The sequence below is a fragment of the Elephantulus edwardii genome, unplaced genomic scaffold (genome assembly GCF_000299155.1).
Source record: "Elephantulus edwardii isolate Elephantulus edwardi_28Jun2011 unplaced genomic scaffold, EleEdw1.0 scaffold00216, whole genome shotgun sequence".
NCBI lineage: Eukaryota > Metazoa > Chordata > Mammalia > Macroscelidea > Macroscelididae > Elephantulus > Elephantulus edwardii.
Genome location: NW_006399966.1, coordinates 2,014,156 through 2,022,423, shown reverse-complemented (window position 1 = coordinate 2,022,423; position 8,268 = coordinate 2,014,156).

The following is an 8,268-nucleotide window of genomic DNA, read 5'->3' as shown; positions in this document are numbered from 1 at the left end:
AGGAAGGAAGGAAGGAAGGAAGGAAGGAAATAAAATGAAAAAAATCCCACAGCTGCTCCCTTAATCCCAGGCCATCCCTCGTGTCTCCTCTCCTGTAAGGACTGACTTGATGCTGTCTCCTGCCACGTGCAGCTCTCACTCCCCTTCTTTGTGGGCAGAGGTCCTGGACATAATCCTTTCACTGGCTCCTGATTTTGTCCCTGCGGTTGAACCTCCTCTTGGCTGTCTTCACACTCCTCACTCAGTTGTCATGACATCAGCCTGGAACACCTGCTAAGATGACCCACCTGGCCACCCTAGGAGACAAGTGTCATCACCTGCACGTTACAAAGGAAGAATCCATGGTTCAGAGAGGACCAGTGGCCGGGCCAGCATCACCCAGTTACTGAGTGACCCCACTAGAGCTTGAACACTGGGCTTTTGACATCTCACAGGCATGCTTTCCATGGGACCAGGTTCCCTCTGAAGTCATGGTGTCTGTGAGGACTCATGGAGTCTGGTCATTTGTTTGGCTGGCAGGCGTGTTCGGGACTTGGGAGCTGACCTCTTGCTAGGCCGCAGGAGCAGATATAAATATGGGGACTCCTTTGATCCTGCTTCTTGGGAGAGTTGCAAATCTGAGGGGGGTCAAGCATGGGACCTTCCAGAGTCACCTTTGAGCCTAGCTGGAGAGTGCAGAGTGGACAGCATCCCCTAGGCCCCTATTTGACAATCAGGCAGTCCAGGGTTGGCAAAGAGCCTAGGGGAAGGGGCAGCCCAAGTGCCATGAATCACCCTGAGTAACAGCTAATGGAGTAGCAGCTGTTTCCAAGAACCCTTCACGCTCCTTGGCGAGCGGCCCAAGGGTGCCTCTGAGAGGCCTCCTAGCCCCCGAGGCACTGCCACAAGGGCCTGCCCACCCCGGCATACCCATTATTCGACAACAACCTTGTCTTAATCTCAGTACATCCGCTCCCATCCACCCATGTGCGCTGTTGGCTCTCACTCTCAGCCTACTTCTCATGCCTAAACAGAACTTTCCAGAAAACCGCCGTACGCCAGGCCGTCCCCAGCTTTGCCATCCTCTCTCAGTCCGTTTGAGATTCTTCAACCTCTGTGCCTTGGTTTTTCCAGCTTCCAAATGGAGCTATGATGGCCTGTGCACCTCATGAAAGTGTCCTTGGGACAGCTTCTTGAACAGTAATGGCACGTCACCAGGCGTTCCTACATCTGGGGACATTGCAGGCTTCGTGGACCCCGGTGGAGGTGTCCAAAGGAAATGCCAGTTTGAAACCAAGGACTAGGATGTGGAATTCAAAGCAGGGGTGTCCTCCCTTAACCGGGGTGTCTGAGCATCAGTGAGTAAAATGAGGATAATAAGACGGTAACAGTCCCTACTTCCCAATTTGTAAGGAGCAAATAAGATAAAACTCGTAAACAGTACCGAGCTGTGGAGATGATTGCTTTATTATTGTTTTGTTGGCCATTGAGTTGTAACCAACCTATAGCACACCCTCCGAGGCAGTAAGTCACATGGGAGGAGATTGTCCATCGTTCTCCCATGGAGCACCATCTGGTAGATTAGAACCATGTGCCTTTGAAATTGCAGCACAGCTTCTTACTACTAGGCCACCGGAGCATTTATTGTTAAGGGGAGATTATCCATTACTTACATGGAAGGACTGGAAAGAGTGTTAAAACTGTAGGTATAATGTTGTGTTGGTTTGTAGATCATTTGCTGCCTCAGAAAGAAGCTGGAGGCCAGAGATACCTCCCACCCCAGCAGCACAAGGAGCTGTATCTGTGGAAGAACAACCAAAAACTAATAGGAAGCTTCTCAGTACCTGCAGAGTTCTGGTGGCATAGTCCACTGGGCATTGCTTTACTAAGGCAAAGGCCACGCCTCAATGATTGTTCAAATCCACCAGCAGCTCTGGCGGAGATGGATAGGCAGTTTCTTCCTGTGTGATTTTCAGCTCCTGAAAGCCCTGTGGAAGGAAGGTCAGATATGATGAGTTGAACCATCTCAATGGCAGTGGGTGAGAGAAAAAGGTATGAGTTGGCTCTGACTTGACAGCAATGAGGGTTTTTTTATTCTTAAGCAAATAAAGTAGGCTGCAGAATCACTGGTATCCTATGGTCCCCAGTTTATATGCGTATAGAGAGAGAACCCACTAAGCTTCCAAGCTTGTTAAGCCCCGAACTTCTGCAGTGGGTCAAATCCACCAGCCTCTTCAAGGGAGAAAAAATATTTCCACCTCTGAGATTGACAGCCTTGAAAATGCAATGAACAGTCAGCAGTGAGTTAGAAACTATTTGATTGCAAAGAGCGGGAGAGACACTTGTACATAGAAATGGTGTCTGTGAGATGTTCTGAGTGATTTTATTTTGTAATTTTACATTTTTATGTTTGACTTTTTAATGATAACAATGAAGTACTTTGATGAAAATGAAAAAAGTTCTATCTCACTTTAACTCTTCCCCCTCTCCCCTCCGAGAATTAGCTGTAGTTTGCAAGAAGTGCTGGTGTTTGTTCTGGTTTTCTGCATTCAGGGGAAACATTTCAGATCAGGTGAAAATGTTGACCAGGGCCACTGGTGGGACCAGCATCTGTCTCCCATCAGGGTGCCCACAACCAGGTCTCAAATGACAGGCACTGTCCTCATGAAAGACTATACTGATCAAAAAGACTATCAAAGGGAAAAGTGGTTCTGAAAATATATGCCATCCTAGCGTAATACCACGTCCTAACATTTTACAAGCATTGTTTAGCTATACTAGCAATAAGAAAGCCTTTGGTTTAAAAAGAAAACAGAAATACCATGTCCTAACATTTTACAAGCATTGTTTGGCTATACCAGCAATAAGAAAGCCTTTGGTTTAAAAAGAAAACAGAAACCATCAGCTTAAAACTAGAACTGTTCTCTCACATAATCTGAGTTTTCCAGGGCGTCAAATAGATTTGAAACCATTTCGTAATGACTGGTGGGAACAAAGGCAGGGAATCAGAGCCGGTAGTTGCGTCCAGCTCAAAGCTGGTGGCTGACTACAAGAGATTGGGTTGTTGGGCATCCTCAATTGAGTTGTGTCTTTGCACAATGCACATCAGCTTGACTAGGTCATGATTCTCAGTATAATGCAATTATGCTACATGCTGTAAATTCTAACCACTGTGATATTAATGCCTGCAGCACCCGTAGCCCAGCAGACTTTGATCCATGAGCTAACCAGGCCTCGCCCTGCAGAACTCTGTTGGCGTAGCCCACAGGGAGTTGTGCTCCTAACCCAAAGGTGGAATCTCTCTGACAATGCAAATCTATCAGCTTCTCTGAGGGAGAAAAATGGGCAGTCTCCTTAGCAACTAATGATTTTGTAAGGAGCAGAGCATGTCCATTGGACCAGGGTCCCTGTGCAGGGAAACTGCTTGACCCAGGACAAGACCAATCTCCATATGGAGATCTCTGAGGAACACCAAGCCTACAAATGCTGAAGAAAAGAAAGACCTTCCTCCAAAAATGAAAGAGAGAGAGAATGCCTTCCTTTAGAACCAACCCTAAATTTGGAGGTCTAGCCTCCTAAACTGTGAGGCAACAATTTTCTGTTTGTTAAAGCCACCCCCTTGTGGTCTCTCTGTTATAGCAGCACTAAAGAACTAAGTGGGCTTTAGCGGCCTAGTAGCAAGAAGGTGCTCTGCAATCCGGAAGGCACATGGTTCAAAGCCACCTGCTGCTCCATGGGAGAAGGATGAGCAATCTCCTCCCTTGTGATTAACTTCCTCTGAAAACCTGCCAGAGGATCAGATATGAATACTCTTTTGTATACAACAACAACAAAAACAAAGAACTGAGGCAATATGCAAGGAGTACATGGCCCTTATTTCCATAGTGTGTGACAGAACTATTTGGAACCTATTTGAAGCTCTGGAAGTTTCTTATGACGCTGGACATAAGCCAAGCTGACATGAGCCATGACACACATCCGTGTGCACGTAGCAGCACCCCTCTCCCCAAAGCTGCCTTCATTCATGCTTTCACACAACCACAGATTGTTCTCATTGGACTGAGGCCCGGAAGTGTCCCAGCTTCTTCTCACCATCGTGAGTCTTCCCCCCTGTGAGCCCCTTTCTGTTGTTCCCAATTAATTTGGCAGTTCTTATTGAAATTTGGGTAGGCTTTTTGTATTATCATTTAGATTTTGTTCTAGAACATTCTATGGTAAACCATGAGGTGCTATGACTATAAGCTCACACATCAGTGCTTCTCTGAGGATTGCCGTGTCATTTGGGACTTTGTGTCTTCTTTTCTGTGCCGGGTGCCACTGGTGGCAGGTGGAGAGAAAAGTTGACAGCAGTTCCTTCTCAGACTCACAGTGGTGACCGACTGCCACAGACCAGCCTCTGTAGCCTCAGCGCTGCCAAGATGCAGCCTCAAGAGGGTGTTTATTCAAGCCCTTGAAACTCTTTCTGTTCCTTTAGTTACAGTTCACTCTCCTGCTTCCTGGACAGAGGGATTTCCTAATGACCTTGGGTTCCAGACAGCACAGATCAGAGAATGACTGCGCCCTTTCACTACCTTTGTTTTCTAACGTAAAACAACTGGAACATAAGCATTAGAGTGTAAACACACACACACACACACACACACACACACACACACACACAAAGGATTTTAAAAGAAAAATGCTGTGAAACAATGAATGAATGGAAACCCTAAGTCTCTGTAAACTTTCATTAAAATTAATTTTTAAAAATATTTTTAAAAAGAAAAGGAAACTGCTAGGACTGACACTCTGGTTATCTCACTGCTTGATTTTACCACTGCTGTTGAGCAGGACTGACAAGGACATCATGCTTGATAAACCAGACTCACTCACTCGCTCCTTGACTAAAGTCAGAACTGATTCAAGGCTGACTCTCCGGAGTTTTCAGAGACTGCGATTTGAATGGAAGGAAAGGATTCTCCATTCCTCTCCAGAGGAGTTGGTGGTGGATTCGAACAGCCCTCGGGGTAGCTCCAGACCACATTCCTTTGGATAAGTAGGAGGTCCGTGGGAAAGAGGAAGACCCGGACAGAGACAGCCTGACGCAGAGGAGAGCACAGGGCTCGGTACGAACTTCTGTGTTTCACTGTGGGTTGGACACCTGGGTGACAACTCATTACAACAACCAGTTATTGGAGATTGAGGTGTGCTGGTGGTGCAATGGTTAAGCACTTAGCAGCAGCAAGCTCCTGAGGAGAAAAGACCTGGCGATTCGCTCCGGTGAAGATTTCTCCCTAGGAAGCCCCAGAGGCCAGATCTACCCGGCCTCCTGGTCCACTATGAGTGGTAATTGACGTGATGACACCCAACAGCTGCAGCATGGCTGCTGTCATTGGGAGGCATCCTGTGTTCCACTCAAATGTGTTGCGTGCGAATTCCTGACGGTGTGGAAAAGAGACAGAGAGCAGTAATGACCTCTGAGGACACGGTCACCCCGAGGTCACGTTTGAATTCTAGGTTATCTCTACATGAGCAGCTCAACTCATTTAGGAGTTTTTTGGTTTGTTTAGGGTGAGGTGTGGATATCAATTTATAAACTAACTCACATATCATAAAGTCCACTCTTCGAAAGGGTACATGGGTGCCTTTAGTAAATTCCCAATATTGTGTACCATCACCACTGCCTGCTTTCAGTTTGATTTTTAACCTGAGGGATGAATCCCTCCTTTTTTTTTTTTTAAAAAAAGTTCCTGGCCCGACGGTGGTGATTCCGCTGAGTCACGGGGCTCAGTGTCCACTAGAGGTCTTGGCTCTGTGGCAGCTCTCGTCCCTTTGGCTGGGCTGCAGGGAGCCCCAACCCTGGTGGGCGTCTGCTGCCCCCTAGCGGGACGGGTTCACCCCCAGTCACTCCCAGCGCTGGCCTCTGGACCCTCTGATTTAGGCACAGGCCAGTTGGTCTGCCTGACCACCCTGTGCAGGTACTTCCAACAAGCCTGCTGGGGAAACTGGTGAACCATGGGGTAGGCTCCCGGCCCTGGCTCGGGCTCTGTCGTAACTCCTTCTCTCTGACTGCAGCCAGGACAGAACCGTGACATCTGGATTGCTCCCCCAGCACGTTTGGGTTGGTGGTGAGCACAGGAGGGCGGTGAGACTTCATCTCATGTGCTTTTGACAAGTGGCCAGGCAGGACCATGCTCCGGAAGACATTGTGCTTGATAAAGTAGGAGGCCAGTGAGAAAGAGAAAGACCCTCCACAAGCCACTCAATGGCTGTAACCATGGGCTCAAATTGTGAAGATGGCACAGGACTAGGTGGTGTTTTGTTCACAGTGGTTGAGCCAGCATGCCACCTCACAATAACAACCATAGGGACACAATTGCCAGGCCTTCCTGCCACAGCACCACGGGGTGGATCTGAACCACCCATCAGGCAGTCTTCAGGGTCATAATCAGCTGCAAACTGTTTAGGCCTCCCAGGGACTCGAGGAAGAAAAACAGCTGCGTGTGTTTAACTTTGTTAGAAAGCCGTCAATCTGACTTGGTAGCAGTAAGAAAGAATTCAGCATCAGAAAGGTCATAGCTCAGACTATGTGATTCCCTTCCTGGCTGTGTGATCCGTGACGAGTTACTGAACTTCTCTGAACTGCAGTTTCCTCAACTGTAAAGTGGGGCCACTGATAGCTTCTCACGTAATCGACTATATGAGGACCTGCCCTGGGGGTGGCTCCTCCACAGGCCTCAAATAAACGGATGCTGTTAATATTGCACAGCTGCCCTAAGAACCTTGCGCAGCAGCCCACGTATGCCCAGGGAGCTTTCTAGAACCCGAATGACTCATTACCAAAACATCGCCTTAAGAAAATGAGAAGGTATGAGGAGGCTCGTGGTAAGCTGAGGAAGGCCTTTTGATTTTTCACCTCTTTCCATAAGAAACATCCCTGTGAACTGAAACCTCCTGCCCCTGGAGGATTGTGTCTCTATCTTCCGGAAGTCTCCGCAAGAGCAAAGGCTGTGGTTTATTTTAAGAAGTCTCTCTCGGGAGCATCTAACTGGGTTTTGTAAACAGAGACTTAATTGAAGGAGAACCAGGGTGGGGGAGCTGGCAGAGGCGTACAGGGAGCGGGGACAGAGTCCCATATGATCTTGTTTCCAAATTTTAATTTACTAGGATAGGATGGTAACACTAGGCGTCCTGGTCGCCCAGTAGCTAAGCACTCAGTTTAACAAGTGGCCACTGCACCTACAACGATAACATGATAGCGCCAGCCATGGTTGGCGAAAGCAGATCATCCTCTCCCGGTCATCGGTCATCACCCCTTGTTCTCAGTTTCGGCTTTAATTATCTGCTCATCCTTGCAGTCTCTTCTCTATCCACTTGGTCTCTCTAAACCCTGCAAATGCTTTTCTCATCCTGTGCCCCCACCCCTCCACCCCCCGATCTTAGCAAGGCAAAAGATGGAACACAGAAGGTAGGATTCATGAACCTCCCAACAAGCTCTTCCCCTTCAGGGACCTCAGTTTATTCCACCACAAATCAGAGAAACGCGTCTCTCTTGCCAGGAAGCCATACTTTTCCACAGGCCCCTGAAGAGGTAGCCCTTATCTCGTTTCCAGGTTTAACTCCACTTTTATGCCTCCTGTAATCCTTCTTCCTCACCTCCTGCCCTAGCGGCCCCAAGTCACTTGGGAAAACAGCAGATAGAAACTTGAGTTTCTGAGGACTAAGAAGGCGTAGCATTGGGAACCACACCGCTGTGTTTATTTTTCTGTCTGTCCAGTCTTGAGTAGATTACAGGATCTGAGGAGTGATGACCACGTCTGTCCAGGCCGTGAATCCACCTCACGGGTGCACTGCTTCTTCAGTCTGCATGGAAATCTTCGGGGCCGGAGGCCTAGTTCCCTAGGGCTGCTGTAACAGAGGTACAGAGACACAAGGGCTTTAGCAAACAAATTCTCTTACAGTTTGTTGTTGTGTACCATCAAGTCAGAACCAATCCATAGCTGACCTTCCAGCGGATTTTCAGAGGAAATAAATAGTATGGGAGGAGATTGCCCTTCATTCTCCCAGTGAGCAGCTGGTGGATTCAAACCACTCACTTTTGTGTTGACAGAGTGATTCCTTACCACTGAGTCACCAGAGGCTAGAAGTTCAGATGAATTCCACTTCTGGTGATCCCCCCACACACACACACACAACTCCTTTCTATCTCTTGGGGGATAGAAGGTTTTTCTTTCTTTTTGCGGGGGTTATATAGAAAAGTAAGGCTGGAAGAAAGTGACAGGAAAAGAAGTTAGCAAGATAGAAGATGAA